We start from the raw sequence: 13,099 nt of genomic DNA, 5'->3' as shown, positions 1-13,099 counted from the left end.
TAACAAGTGAACATGAAATTAGACTGATTTCTGAAGGATCATGTGACTTAAGGCTGGAGTAATGATGATAAAAATTCAGCTTTATTCACTTTACAATATTTGAAAATAATTTCAATTTTTTTTTTGCAGTATTTTTAAACAAATGATGAGCAGAAAAGACACAAAAGTGATTTTCAAAAGACCACATGACTTTGATGGTCACAAAGTGGGACAAACAGATCCGTTACCAGTCGTTACTTTACCAGGGGACATTATGGCTGAAAGTCAATGTAATATTCATTATATAATGTCTGAACTAATGCCATTTGAATTCTTAGCAACTTCATTACTCATTTGTGGTCAGGCATTGCTCCACATTAGACCCTTGATTACCTCCCATCCTTCATCAGCTTTGCTTTCCATCCGGCCGCTGGATGAAAAATGTGTTAATATCGAAAGACATAAATCAAGGCTCATTGAGCAGATTCCCACCTCCGACCGGAAAGTTTTCAAACAGGTTCACCGGAGTGGAGAGAGAGAGAGAGAGAGAGAGAGAGAGAGAGAGAGAGAGAGAGAGAGAGAGAGAGAGAGAGAGAGAGAGAGAGAGAGAGAGAGAGAGAGAGAGAGAGAGAGAGAGAGAGACTTACTTAGAGGTGTAACGCATTAAAATACATATAGAACCACACATATTTTCATACAATTCTTATATTGTTCTATGATAACACACACATTAGCATGACCTTTTCTGCTTTTAGCTATCACAAAAGAATATTACATGAACTATATTTTAATTAAGGCTGCATTTAAATGATAAATGCAACAGATTTAGCAAAACACTGTCAGTGAATCTCAAACTTATGCGCTTCATTAACAAACATATAAAACTCAGTTTGAATCATTCATGGAGGACTAAATTCTCTACATTTTTCACAAATGCAGCATAGAGCCGTTATATTCTTTCATATTTTCAGTCTGCGTTGCACGGAAGTCCGACTGGGTCAAAGATGGGACGTCTGGCTGCGTGAATCGTAAATTTAATAACGGAGCTCTAAGAGGCTTCTTTTAAGGCCATTAGTCAAAGGTAGGGACACTATCAGCAGGGTTGATTACAATACTGCAGCATATTCTCAAGGGGACCTGCTGTTCATTCATATTCCACCATTTAAACAGCCCATTCATCAATTACTGTAGCGCTGGCGGCAGAATGCACATCCCAAACACACACGACTCCACTAACACAATGTCCATGAAGAGTCAAGAGTCACCTGTAGCCTGGGCTGGCTTCAAATGACCACTAACTGGCTTGATTCTGGTCAGCTGCATCATTCTGCCGACACGTTTTGGTATAATGATGCAGTTATTGTCCAACACAACAGTACTAGTTCTATGCTTCATATTGTGAAGTGAAATGTGTTTATGGTAAATGCACTAAAATAGAAACCAGCTAAATTAGCAGCATTGTGAACGAAATTGTATTAAAATCAACACTTAACTGAACAACAGACGAAATGCATCATTTTCATGTCATCACTGTAAAGCTGCTTTGAAACAATCTGTATTGTATAAAGCACTATATAAATAAACAGATTAGGCATAATATTATGACCACTGACAGGTGACATGAATAACACTGATTATCTCTTCATCACGGCTCTGTTAAAGGGTTAGTTCACCCAAAAATGAAATTGATGTCATTAATGACTCTTCCCTAATGTCGTTCCACACCCATAAGACCTCCGTTCATCATCTGAACACAGTTTAAGATATTTTATAGTTTAGTCCCAGAGCATAATGCAGTCAATGCCCACTTTGCTGTCCATGTCCAGAAAGGGAATAAAAACATCATCACAGTAGTCCGTATGAGACATCAGTGGGTTAATTAGAGTCTCTTGAAGCATCCAAAATACATTTGGGTCCAAAAATAACAAAAACTACGACTTTATTCAGCATTGTCTTCTCCTCCATGTGCCTCCAAAAAGAATCAAACGGTTCATGAATCAGTGAATCGATCAATGATTCGGGTCGCCAATGTCACGTGATTTCAGCAGTTCAGTTCGCGTCAAACTGCCAAACTGCTGAAATCCCGTGACATTGGCGACAATGGACATGGACAGTAAAGTGGGCATTGACTGCATTATGCCCCGGGACTAAAATATAAAATATCTTAAACTGTGTTCCGATGATGAACGGAGGTCTTACGGGTGTGGAACGACATTAGAGTGAGTCATTAATGACATCAATTTCATTTTTGGGTGAACTAACCCTTTAAGTGGGTGGTATATACACTCGGTGCTATATAGTACTAAAAGTAGTTCTTTGGCTTGTAATCATAGGGGAACCACTTTAAGTGCTGTATAGCACCAAATCTTGGTGATTCAGTGGTTCTTCAGCGGTTCTTCACCAGTTCTTCACCAGTTCTTTGGGATGACTGAAGTGCTATATAGCACCGTTACCATATACAGAACCTGTTAAGCCCCTGTATGGTTCTTCAGCGGTTCTTCAGTGGTTCTTTGGGGTGATAAAGGTGCTATCTAGCACCACTGTCGTACAAAGAACCTTTCAAGCCCCTATAAAGGTTCTTTACACACCAAATAACTACTTTTGGTGCCGTTTAGCACCATTATTGAGGAAGAAATTAAATGCGATCTACATAGCACCATTTGACAAAGGTGCTGTAGAGCCCCTTTAAAGATATGGTGCTATTTGGCACCATAAGTGGTTCCCCTATGATTACAAGCCAAGAACCACTTTTAGTGCCAAATAGCACCAATTTTTTTAGAGTGTACTGTATTAGGCAGCAAGTGAACATTTTGTTCTGTGTTAAAAGCAGGAAAAATGGGCAAGCGTAAGGATTTGAGCGAGTTTGACAAGGGCCAAACAGTGGCATGTCAGCATGGGCGTAGATTACGCGGGGGACGCGGGGGACGTGTCCCCCTCACTTTTAATAAAATGTATTTACGTCCCCCGCACTTTTACTGGGTCTCTCCGATCCTAGTAGACCCGCTCCGAACGGGATTCGAACCGGAGTTTCCCTGCGCGGGGGCGGACAAGTTAACAGGGACGCTAACGACAGCCTTCTCTAAACTCGGTTGATAGCGCGCTTCTTGAGGTCAGGGGCAAGTGTATTTACATAGAAACCAATGTGAATACATCAAGATTTAAATTCAGAGACAAAAAATTATCTATGCATGACCTGTAATTTTTTCCGAATCTTAATATGAGGAGGGCGCTCTCACAGAAAGTCCAAAAGTGGATTCGTAATACCCTGTCAAGCTGGAGCTGCAGCTGAGGGAAAACAATCGTTATGATGATGAAACGTGACGACGACAATCAGACGATTGCGACAATGCTTTATGTGTGTTAAGTCATCTCAATGTAGGCTATTTATTGACAATAAAGTATCATATGAATAATGCAGCTTTTTTAATGTTTAGTATTCTGCTCACCACGGCTGCATTTATGTAATCGAAAATAGTTAAAACAGTAATATTTTGAACATTATTACAAATTAAAACCGCTTTTTTCCCCCTATGTGAATATATAGTAATTTATTCCTGTGATCAAAGCTGAATTTATCATCATTACTCCAGTCTTCAGTGTCACATGATCCTTCACTAATCATTCTCAAATGAGGATTTCATAATCAAGAAACATTTATGATTATTATCTGTGTTGAAAACAGTTCCCAAAATGTTGTGGAAACCATGATAGCCTACATGTTATTTTTCAGGATTCTTTAATGAATAGAAAGTTCAATGGACAGCATTTATTTGCATTTATTAAATAAATTATCTAATTTGTAATATTAAAAATATCACTTGTGATCAATTTAATACATGTCTGATCAATAAAAGTATTGATTTCTCTCTTTTTTAATTTTACCACAAATGTTTAGAAAATTAAGCATCACCATGAGCAGCACAACTGATAATAATCCTAAATGTGTGTTGATCATCAGATCCTCATATGGGAATGATTAGTGAAGGATCACTGAAGACTGGAGTAATGATGATAAATTCAGCTTTGATCACAGGAATAAATTACATTTTACTATATATTCACATAGAGAACAGATGAGTTACATCAGAATATATATATATATTTTTACATTGCATAAAATCTATGGAGTCTTAATGCAGAAGTGTTTGTAGTATATAAACCAATCATAAAATTGGCACAAAAAAAAAAAAAAAAATAGGAGAATAATATTATAGATATTAATTATTGGTTATTGTTCAGCAGTGTATTTGATATCTTGCCCAATTAAAAGCAAGAGATGCGATAAATTATATTGGTCCAAAAAAAAAAAAAAAAATGGTATTACGACATTTCTGTCCCCCTCACTTCTGAAAAGATGGCTACGCCCCTGCATGTCAGCATCAGAACTGAACCACGGAGCAATGGAAGAAAGTGGCCTGGTCTGACGAATCATGTTTTCTTTTACATCACGTGGATGGCCGGGTGTGTGTGTGCGTCTCTTACCTGGAGAACACATGGCCCCAGGATGCACTATGGAAAGAAGGCGAGCCGGTGGAGGCAGTGTGATGCTTTGGGCAATGTTCTGCTGGGAAACCTTGGGTCCACAAAACACAAATGGTTTAGGAATGGTTTGAGGAGCACATCAGTAAGTTTGAGATGTAGACTTGCCCTCCAAGTGGAAATGAAGATGCTACAGAAAGGTGTTCATCTCGTTACATAGTTAAAAATGTGCCAACTGTATCAAATATCTTTTTTTAAAGTCTTGTTTGGGGCTAACAGAACCACAGTTATAGTTGACAGGATGACTAAAGGGGTTTCGTGTAAATTAACTATGAATGAGTGATCATAGTTTGTCACACATTCTTATATTTATTGTTCATAATTTTCAGCAAAGTAAAATTCTTTAAGTGAAAGTAAAGGGAGTAAATATCAAACGAACAGACAAAGCAATAGTGACACATGGTAAAAACACTGTTACTCACACTTGTGCTGTCGGATCCAATATAGTCGTCACTGCATCATCTTTTCAGTCTCTCTGAAAAGCCAGCGTCGAACTGTCTTATTTAAAAACGAATCTGCAGTAAAATGAAGCAAACATGAAACGTGAATTACTGATGCGATCTGGAACTTTGTTAAAAATACAGTTCATAGTACACACTTTCATAATGTTAGGATCACAAGGTGTCCTGATTATGGACATTTTAATTTGTTTCCTTTGTTCTGAGTTTGTCTGTTTGACCTAGTTTCTGTTTGTTTGGTTAGTTATTTCGTTCATCTGTTGTCATTTAATAAGCTCATTTGTTTGGTTGGTCATGTTTGGTTCAGTCGGTCATCATGTGTAAGTTTTCCCTATGTATTCCTGCGAGTTCCTAATTAAAGACTGTTTCTGAGTTTCCTATGTCTGTGAGCTATTCACTTCAGCCGCCCGTGACAGAAGGCAATGCAAAGACTGTTTTTCTACAACTCGGCACTTCAAAATGTCTTGTAATTTTCAGAGGCGTCACTATGAGTTTGTTGCTGGTGAAATCCTGTAAGTCTCTCTCGTATTTACTACTACATGACATGCGTGGATCAGTGGGCGGGGCTAAAGAGGCAATGCTTTAGAAGTGGGCGTCAACATTCTTCAGCAGAGGCGGTCTTTCGTCGCACTATGACATCATACTGAGACAAAATCTGAAACGAGTCATTCTTGGTTTCAATAAAAGCTGTTTTTGGGTTAACAAGGGAGATTTGAGATCTGAAACTTGCAGGATATTTTTATAGCACAATGCAGGGATGGATCTAGAAAATTATTCATGGGGTGGCATGAGAACTATGAGGGGTGGCAACACTGAATCTTGTGGATTCAAGTATATATATATATATAGAGAGAGAGAGAGAGAGAGATTCCTTGTATCATGCAAATATAAGTATATAATATACTTATATTAAATATACTTTATATTTATATGTTGCTCACGCAAGTGGCAAAACATTTAAACATAGACCAATGTTAAAATCAAAAACATTTTACATTAAAACTTATAATAGAAAAAAAATCAGTCTTTAATTTCTTTAATTTTTAAATATTTTATAAGAAATACTGCAGGTCATAAAGTACTTTGTTTCTCCACCTCCAAGAAAGGACGAGTGCTCACCATTATGTCTCCCTATTTACCTAAATGTGTCGTTTTCCTTGCTTTATCTGAGGCAAACAGTCATGTGTTGACTTTGAAACAGATAAGACTTTAAATTATATGCATCTGTGGTGAAATAAGATTTTCACTACAATAATCAGTGCTGACGCACCACTCCTGAAGGCACTGCCGGACCGCATCGGTGGCCATGTGCAGTCTGAAATCTGTTTTCCGTTAACATGGGTACAGAAATAAACAAATACACACTGCAAACGGACTGTGTCTGAAACTGGTAGAGGTGAGTTGCGTTGCGGATCACTAAGCAGTTCATTGAGTCATGTTTGGACAATAATAGAAAGACGTGTTTTCTTGCTATTATCTCATCACATTGAAGCGCCGCTGATGTAAATCGGTAGAGGAAGCTATTTATATTTTATACATTGGGAATTTGGGATACACTGGTGGGGTGGCAGACGGGGTGGCAATGGTTTTTCTTAGGGTGGCAGTTGCCGACCCATGCCACCCCGGTAGATCCACCCCTGGTACAATGACCTCTTATATGTCTAAAATGTAATGAATGAATCTTATTTATTGGGGACACTAAAATTTTGATCTAAGTTTTCAACTAAATATTCAAATTAAATGTATTTATTAGGTGTTAATTAATTGTATAAACTATAATACTGTCAAAATCTCATGCATTATTTTCCTGTTAACACTGCTTTGGAGCAATCGTCATTGTAAAAGCGCTTTATAAATAAAGTTGACTTAACACTATAGGGCTTTTCATAGCCCTATTCGGACGGGATTAGATTAACATGGGGACGTCGGGGTAAAGTCTTTTTGCCTCAGGACGTCTGTAATATTAATGGCCAATTCGCACGGGATAAGACATCTCAGTAAAACTAGCAGAAGTGGGAGGAGTAACTCGCTTTACACACCACGGTATCCTCCGTGTCGTCATGTGTGTATGACGTTGCTGTTATCACTTAAGCAAACACACATGAGCGCCAATCTGAACTCCGTCTACAATATAATGTTTGTTTTAATAAACTGTTAGATCCAGTCTAACGATTCTGATTGGATTGTGTTGGTAATAGACACTTTCCCAGAGCTAATATGTGTTGTGCCTCTAATAAGTGCTTTTGATCTTCTTTTTGCTTTAAAGGAAAATACTGGACATTTTCCACAGATTTGTCCCACCACCTACAACGCAACCGAATGCTTCAAGCGCCTCAAAGCACGCAAAATGCGTTTAAAAAACTTTTTAAAAGAAAATGATGGAATTTTACCTCACATTTTTACAGCGGGTCTATTCGAACGGGAATAGTATTACCCCAGGTCATTTTTCCGGACCTTTTTACAGAAGGTAAAAGTCTTGGTAATCTTTACTGACATTGTCCATAATGACTACAGAGATGGCACATTAGGACAAGACTAAAATCACAGAGAACCTCTGGTAATAATTACTTTACCCCTACGTCCCCATGTTAATCTAATCCAGTCCGATTAGGGCTTTAAACTGGTTAACCCTGGGTCATTCTAAACTCCGGGTAAACACAATCCAGGGTTATCTTGATCCACATTTCACACTCCTCAAGATTTACCTGGGGTTAACAATTAATCCTGGGTATTCATTAAACCTGGGTTAATGTTCTTATTTGCATATTTGCTGTGTTAGTATCCCTGATTGGACAAGAGAATCAGCATGAGACCTCTTTACATAAAGGCAGCCTCATATTATATAATGTTATCTGTACTCAGTTTATACTGAAAGGACTTTTCAGACTATAAAAGGCAAGAGTGATATTTTACCAAATTAATTTGACCAAATTCCACAGATGCAATTAATTTAGTCACCAAGAAATCAAAATGGACAATTCTCTTTTTTGTGTGTGTGTATTATAAATGATTTATCAATGCACATTTTTTAAATTCATGTGCCTCATAATCTTGAATGGAAATAAATTCCCCTCGCTCTTCTCTTCTCTGATGATGAGGGCGGAGCAACCTGTCACTCACATGAGCTCCACCAATAGCAAACCACAACCATCCAATCAATTCCCCACAGACAAAAACAAGCCCCGCCCTACATTTGTTCTTGTTTGAGAAGCGCTTCACTCGATATACGGCACAATAGGGAAGAAAAGACAGCGCAACTCCCCTTCCATGTTGACTTTAAGCTGTGAAGTTCAGCATGAAGAACCTGTAAAACTCCTTTAAACCTGTACATGGTCTGTTAGACATCTGTCCATTTCTTTCACACACTTTCCCTCACTCCTCCTTTAATCTTACACAGACACATTCTCTCACATGCTCTCTGTGGTGGTCAGTCATTGGCTCGTGTCTTCATTAGTATGCTGGGAGCTTGTCTCTATGATGGGTGGTGACTTGGTTGGATGCACTCTCTCTGTCTCTAGTAAATGAGTATAATTATTTTCAGAGCTGCGGGCGACTCATGCATGTTTTATCCCTCCATCTGGACTGCGCGCCGCACCCCACAATTGTGATAAAAGATGTTTCTCGTCCCCACATCAAGGATGCGTGTGCGTGGACGCGGCTGGCCCCAGAAGTGGTGGAATGGAACGGGACGGGGGGTGAGGCTTCACACATCCTGTGCAAATCGCAATGCATCTCTCTCGGCATGACAAACAGCGACGCGTCTCTCCGGCGCGCATTTGGGCCCCCGCGTTCAGCCGCTCTTTACAGGAACTAGTGATCTGTGAAGTGACAAATGAACTTTCAAGCACTTTTGGTCTGGCAGAGAACGAGCTTGCAAAAAAAATTAAAGTGGAAGGAAATTCTCTTTTGTCTTCATGTGGCATCATTTGTTTCCTCAGGGGATTGTTAAAGGGATAGTTCACACAAAAATACTCCTTTTGTGTTCCACAAAAGAAAGAAATGCCAGGTTTTGCGTGAACTACCCCTTTAAGGGGAGGAACTACAGGCTATTTAATCTTTGGTTTATGAAAATAAAACTTTTTAAGATGAAAATACACAATAAAGAATTTTGTCTTTTGTGTTTCATTTGTTAAAATATGCAAATAGGCACCATCTTATTAATATATGCATGCATTTGCATATTAGAACAAAGGTGATACAGACTGTAGAGGAAAAGTCCAACACGATCTAAGCAGTTTGTAGTGTTTTTTACATTTAGCTTAATTGGTGGGTAATTCGTACTACCTCACTGGTCCTTCATAATGTGTTTCTTTTAAAAATCATACGATTTGTATGATTCAAATTGTATCAATTCATATGAATTCATATGTTTTCCTGCTAGACAGCGTTTTGGTTTTAGCGTGATCATTAGCTTAGGGGGTTGGTAATTGTCAGATTCCTTTTGTCAAAAAAAATATTTTTATTTAATGAAATATTTTATAAAGCAAATGTTTTTAGAAGCAAGTAGCCAGACTTCTATTAAATATTCCATCAAATGTTTATTTAAAGATAATTAATTAATAAATAAATAACGTGTAAAATCACAGCTCTACTGAAACATTAAGTTGCATATTTGCTTGTAAAAAAAAACCCACCAGTAATTTTCAATAAGGAAGCACATGTAACCTCTACTGTTCAGACCGGGACTCGAACCCGGGTCCCCCGGAATGACAGTCGGACGCTCTAACAAGAGGCTAAAGGCTGCAACCTCTAGTGTCAGTCGCTAGAGCGTCTCTTGAGGTCAGAGGAGTAAGGTTTACTCGCACAGCAACTACGACTAGCTGGCCTCCGTTACACACAGATTTTGGCCGATAGGATAACCGATAATTCTTTATATTTGAAACCCGATAACCAATATATTGGACGATAAATCTAAATCCAAATTTTTATATGATTTTTATGAGCCTGATCACAAAAACAGAAGTCTCAGTATTAAAAGCCATGTCCTAAACACACAATTATGATGTTCTCAGTATAGTTTTATGTAGTCTATATGACAGACTTGCTCTGCTCATGTTGCTCTGAACTGTATTTTCCAATCATATTTCCAGCAATTCAAACCAATCATGATGAACAGTGCACATCTGAAGTGTCTCAGCTGAAGGAAATAATACATTATTTATCCGCTTTAATATATCGGACACATTTTCTTATAATAACGATAAATATTAAATGAACATATATCGGACCGATACCGATATGGTGGCCGATATGCATCCCTAATCTTAAAAAATGCATCTGAAAAGTTAAGCTTTTATAAATGGTGTAGGCAAATTTTATACTTAAAAAAATAAATAAATTTGTCCCTACCCCAAAAATGTAGTGCTGGTTGCGTTTTTGTGCCTGATTATGTGAAATGGCCTCTCTCTCGGGCTCAATTTACAGCCGCAACATACGCAACAAAAGACATTACACAGATGGCACATACATGGAGTTCCATTTGCATACCAAAACTCTCTAAATGTCAACAGGGAGATATGCGGTCATATGCTACGTCGTATCTCTTCCAGCCAACACACAGATATGTGCTTCATGTGCATACTAGCATATGAGTACAGCTGTTCTGCTGCATGAGGATATGAAACATCACAAGAGGAGGATTTCAGCTGGTCATTTATCTGAACGTCTCCGAGACAAATGGCCCTTCACAGTCACAGAGGCTTTGGTTTAGACAGCCAAGGACATGGGTTCTGATGTAAAGTACAAGAAAAGCAATTACTTTCACAAATAATGAAATTTCTGTCATCTTTTGACACTTCCTCGTGTTGTTTCTGTGTGGCTTTCTTCTGTGCGAATACAAAAAGAGTGACAATGCTGCATTTCGGCGTAAAATAAAAACATTCAATGCACGATTCTGAATGGCCAGTTGCGGCATCTAGCAGTCTGTAAAATGTAGTGTCATTCGGCTCTACTGAAGTGTTTCCTTGTATCATGCAAAATGGTATATGAACGCACATTAAACCCTTTAACATTAAAGGGGATCTATTATGCAAAAATCACTTTTACATGGTGTTTGAACATAAATGTGTAATGGTAAAAATCCACTCCTTTTGTAATCCCCATAAATTATAAGTGTGTGACAATATAATGAATAACATCATGAAACAATATACTATGAATGACATTATAGTGGATAACTTGACAATATAACAGCACGACTACATGAAAAGAGGTTTTACCGTTTTAAAAACGCTATTAAAAGGTTTTAGAATAAACACGAAACACACATGATCACTGTCATGTGGTGAATCTGGCGAATCGTGGAACAGCTGTGTCGTCATTAGAGCTCATGCATTCGCTCTGGAAAAGCTGTGCAGAATGAACCAGCCGGCTGCTCTCCAATCACTCTCGCGGCACTTTGTTGACAAACGTCACAGTCACGTGGTATCCGCGCTGCCTCAAGTTGGACAAAATTTGACTGCTGACTGACTCCGCCCTCTTAGCATAGACCCCGCCCCCAGTGAGCTGTGCATGGTCCGCCATCTTTATCTCCTCGCCAGAGCAGATTTAAAAGCTTCTATTAAAGTTTATTAAAGTCGAGAGCAGTGAGTGATTTTCTGTTTTTCTATTGTTGTTTGATTTATATTATCAGCAGATATAGCATTAGATACTGTATATTACACTGCTGTCACTTATAGATAAGTTGACATAACCTTGTGTGTATTTGACAGTTTAAACGCAAGAAGACGTGAAAGAGTCTGATACTTACAGGACGCACCATCTGACATCCAGCTTTCTGTGTGCGTGTGCTTAGAAAACCATATCAGAAGTTTAGACTGATATGGCTTTAAAACGCATGCAGATCATAAACTCTCATGATGATGAAGAACTGCAATGTCACGTCAGCATGATAGAGATGATAATCTCTTTCTGAGGGACGAGGTGTAAAGGATAGGGGGTGGAGCAGCAGTACATTTGCATTTAAAGATACAGTACATGCACAAAAACGTCATGGTTTTCCCTTTCACTCAAAAATGGCATTTACAATAAAAATTATCGGTGGGGTATTTTAAGCTGAAACTTCACAGACACAATCTAGGGATGCCTGAGACTTATTACATATTTTAAATAAAGCACATAATTACTACTGTTATCGTTCTCATAGTTAGATGTTATGCCTATCGAGGTTGGTTAGGCACAATATATCATTATTGCTGATTAATAATGTATTTTTCCTTCAGCTGAGACACTTCAGATGTGCACTGATTATCATGATGGGTTTGAATTGATTGAAATATGATTGGAATCACTTTAAAAAAGAAAAATACAGTTCAGAGCAACATGAGCAGCGCAAGTCTGTCATATAGACTACATAAAACTATAATGAGAACATCATAATTGTGTGTTTTGGGACATGGCTTTTAATGGTGTCATGAACTGGCTTTTAATTTTTTTTACTGTTGTCTGAGGTCAACTTATGACGTGTGCATGGATTTTACATTTAAAAACATCATAACTAATAAGTAATAGGTTATTTTCTACGCTGGTTTTGAGGCTCTATCCTGACCACTGGGTTTTGATGGGCGTGACTCACTGAAGACTTGGAAGTAAACACCCACGGCTAGGATTGGATGAGATTTGCATATTTAATGAGCGTCCGCTCACTTGTCGGTCCTGGAAAGGATTGTTTTGAAAGCGGCAACTGGAATGATTCGCCCGCAGGGTTCGCAAAACGTCTTAAACACTAATTTATCTCTCATCCACCCGCGATTAATTGGAATATAATTTTTTTATTACTTGGTCGCCGATCTCTGGATATAAGCGAGAACTGTGCATCACACACATACACACACACATGCTCGCGCCCTTCAAATATTAAGTCAAGAGAGTGAACAGCACGGATCAAGAAAGGTATGTTATTTCACTATTTAAAAATCACTGGCCTGCCGACAGGCTTACGTTTTGGTAGCCCGTCTGGAAAACACATAGTCCCGGGTTGTTGGGCTTTGCGAGCCCTGGCTCATACATGTCCTACATGTCTGAGTCTGATCCTGAATCGCAATGAAAAACAAATAAAGGATTCTCCAGCCTGTGACAGTGTGATAAAGGTAGGTTCAGTTAGACACGTACAAATAATCAAAACG

The 13,099-nt window shown here is 38.4% G+C and overlaps 1 long non-coding RNA gene across 1 annotated transcript in view; it reads right to left on the bottom strand.

Annotated features, from left to right (window-relative positions):
• Positions 1-247: 247 nt before the first annotated feature.
• Positions 248-13,099, bottom strand: part of LOC137063015 (uncharacterized) — a 38,596-nt gene continuing 25,744 nt past the window's right edge. Inside the window, exons 3-5 of the long non-coding RNA XR_010901333.1 lie at positions 4,941-5,033; positions 4,462-4,552; positions 248-471 (exon numbers count right to left, since the gene is read on the bottom strand). This is a non-coding gene — a long non-coding RNA (uncharacterized lncRNA). The remainder of the gene's footprint in view (positions 472-4,461; positions 4,553-4,940; positions 5,034-13,099) is intronic.

This window comes from Pseudorasbora parva, chromosome 23 (assembly GCF_024679245.1).
Source record: "Pseudorasbora parva isolate DD20220531a chromosome 23, ASM2467924v1, whole genome shotgun sequence".
Classification (NCBI taxonomy): domain Eukaryota; kingdom Metazoa; phylum Chordata; class Actinopteri; order Cypriniformes; family Gobionidae; genus Pseudorasbora; species Pseudorasbora parva.
The sequence above is the reverse complement of the archived record's forward strand: the minus strand, read 5'-3'. Positions and strand labels throughout refer to the sequence as shown.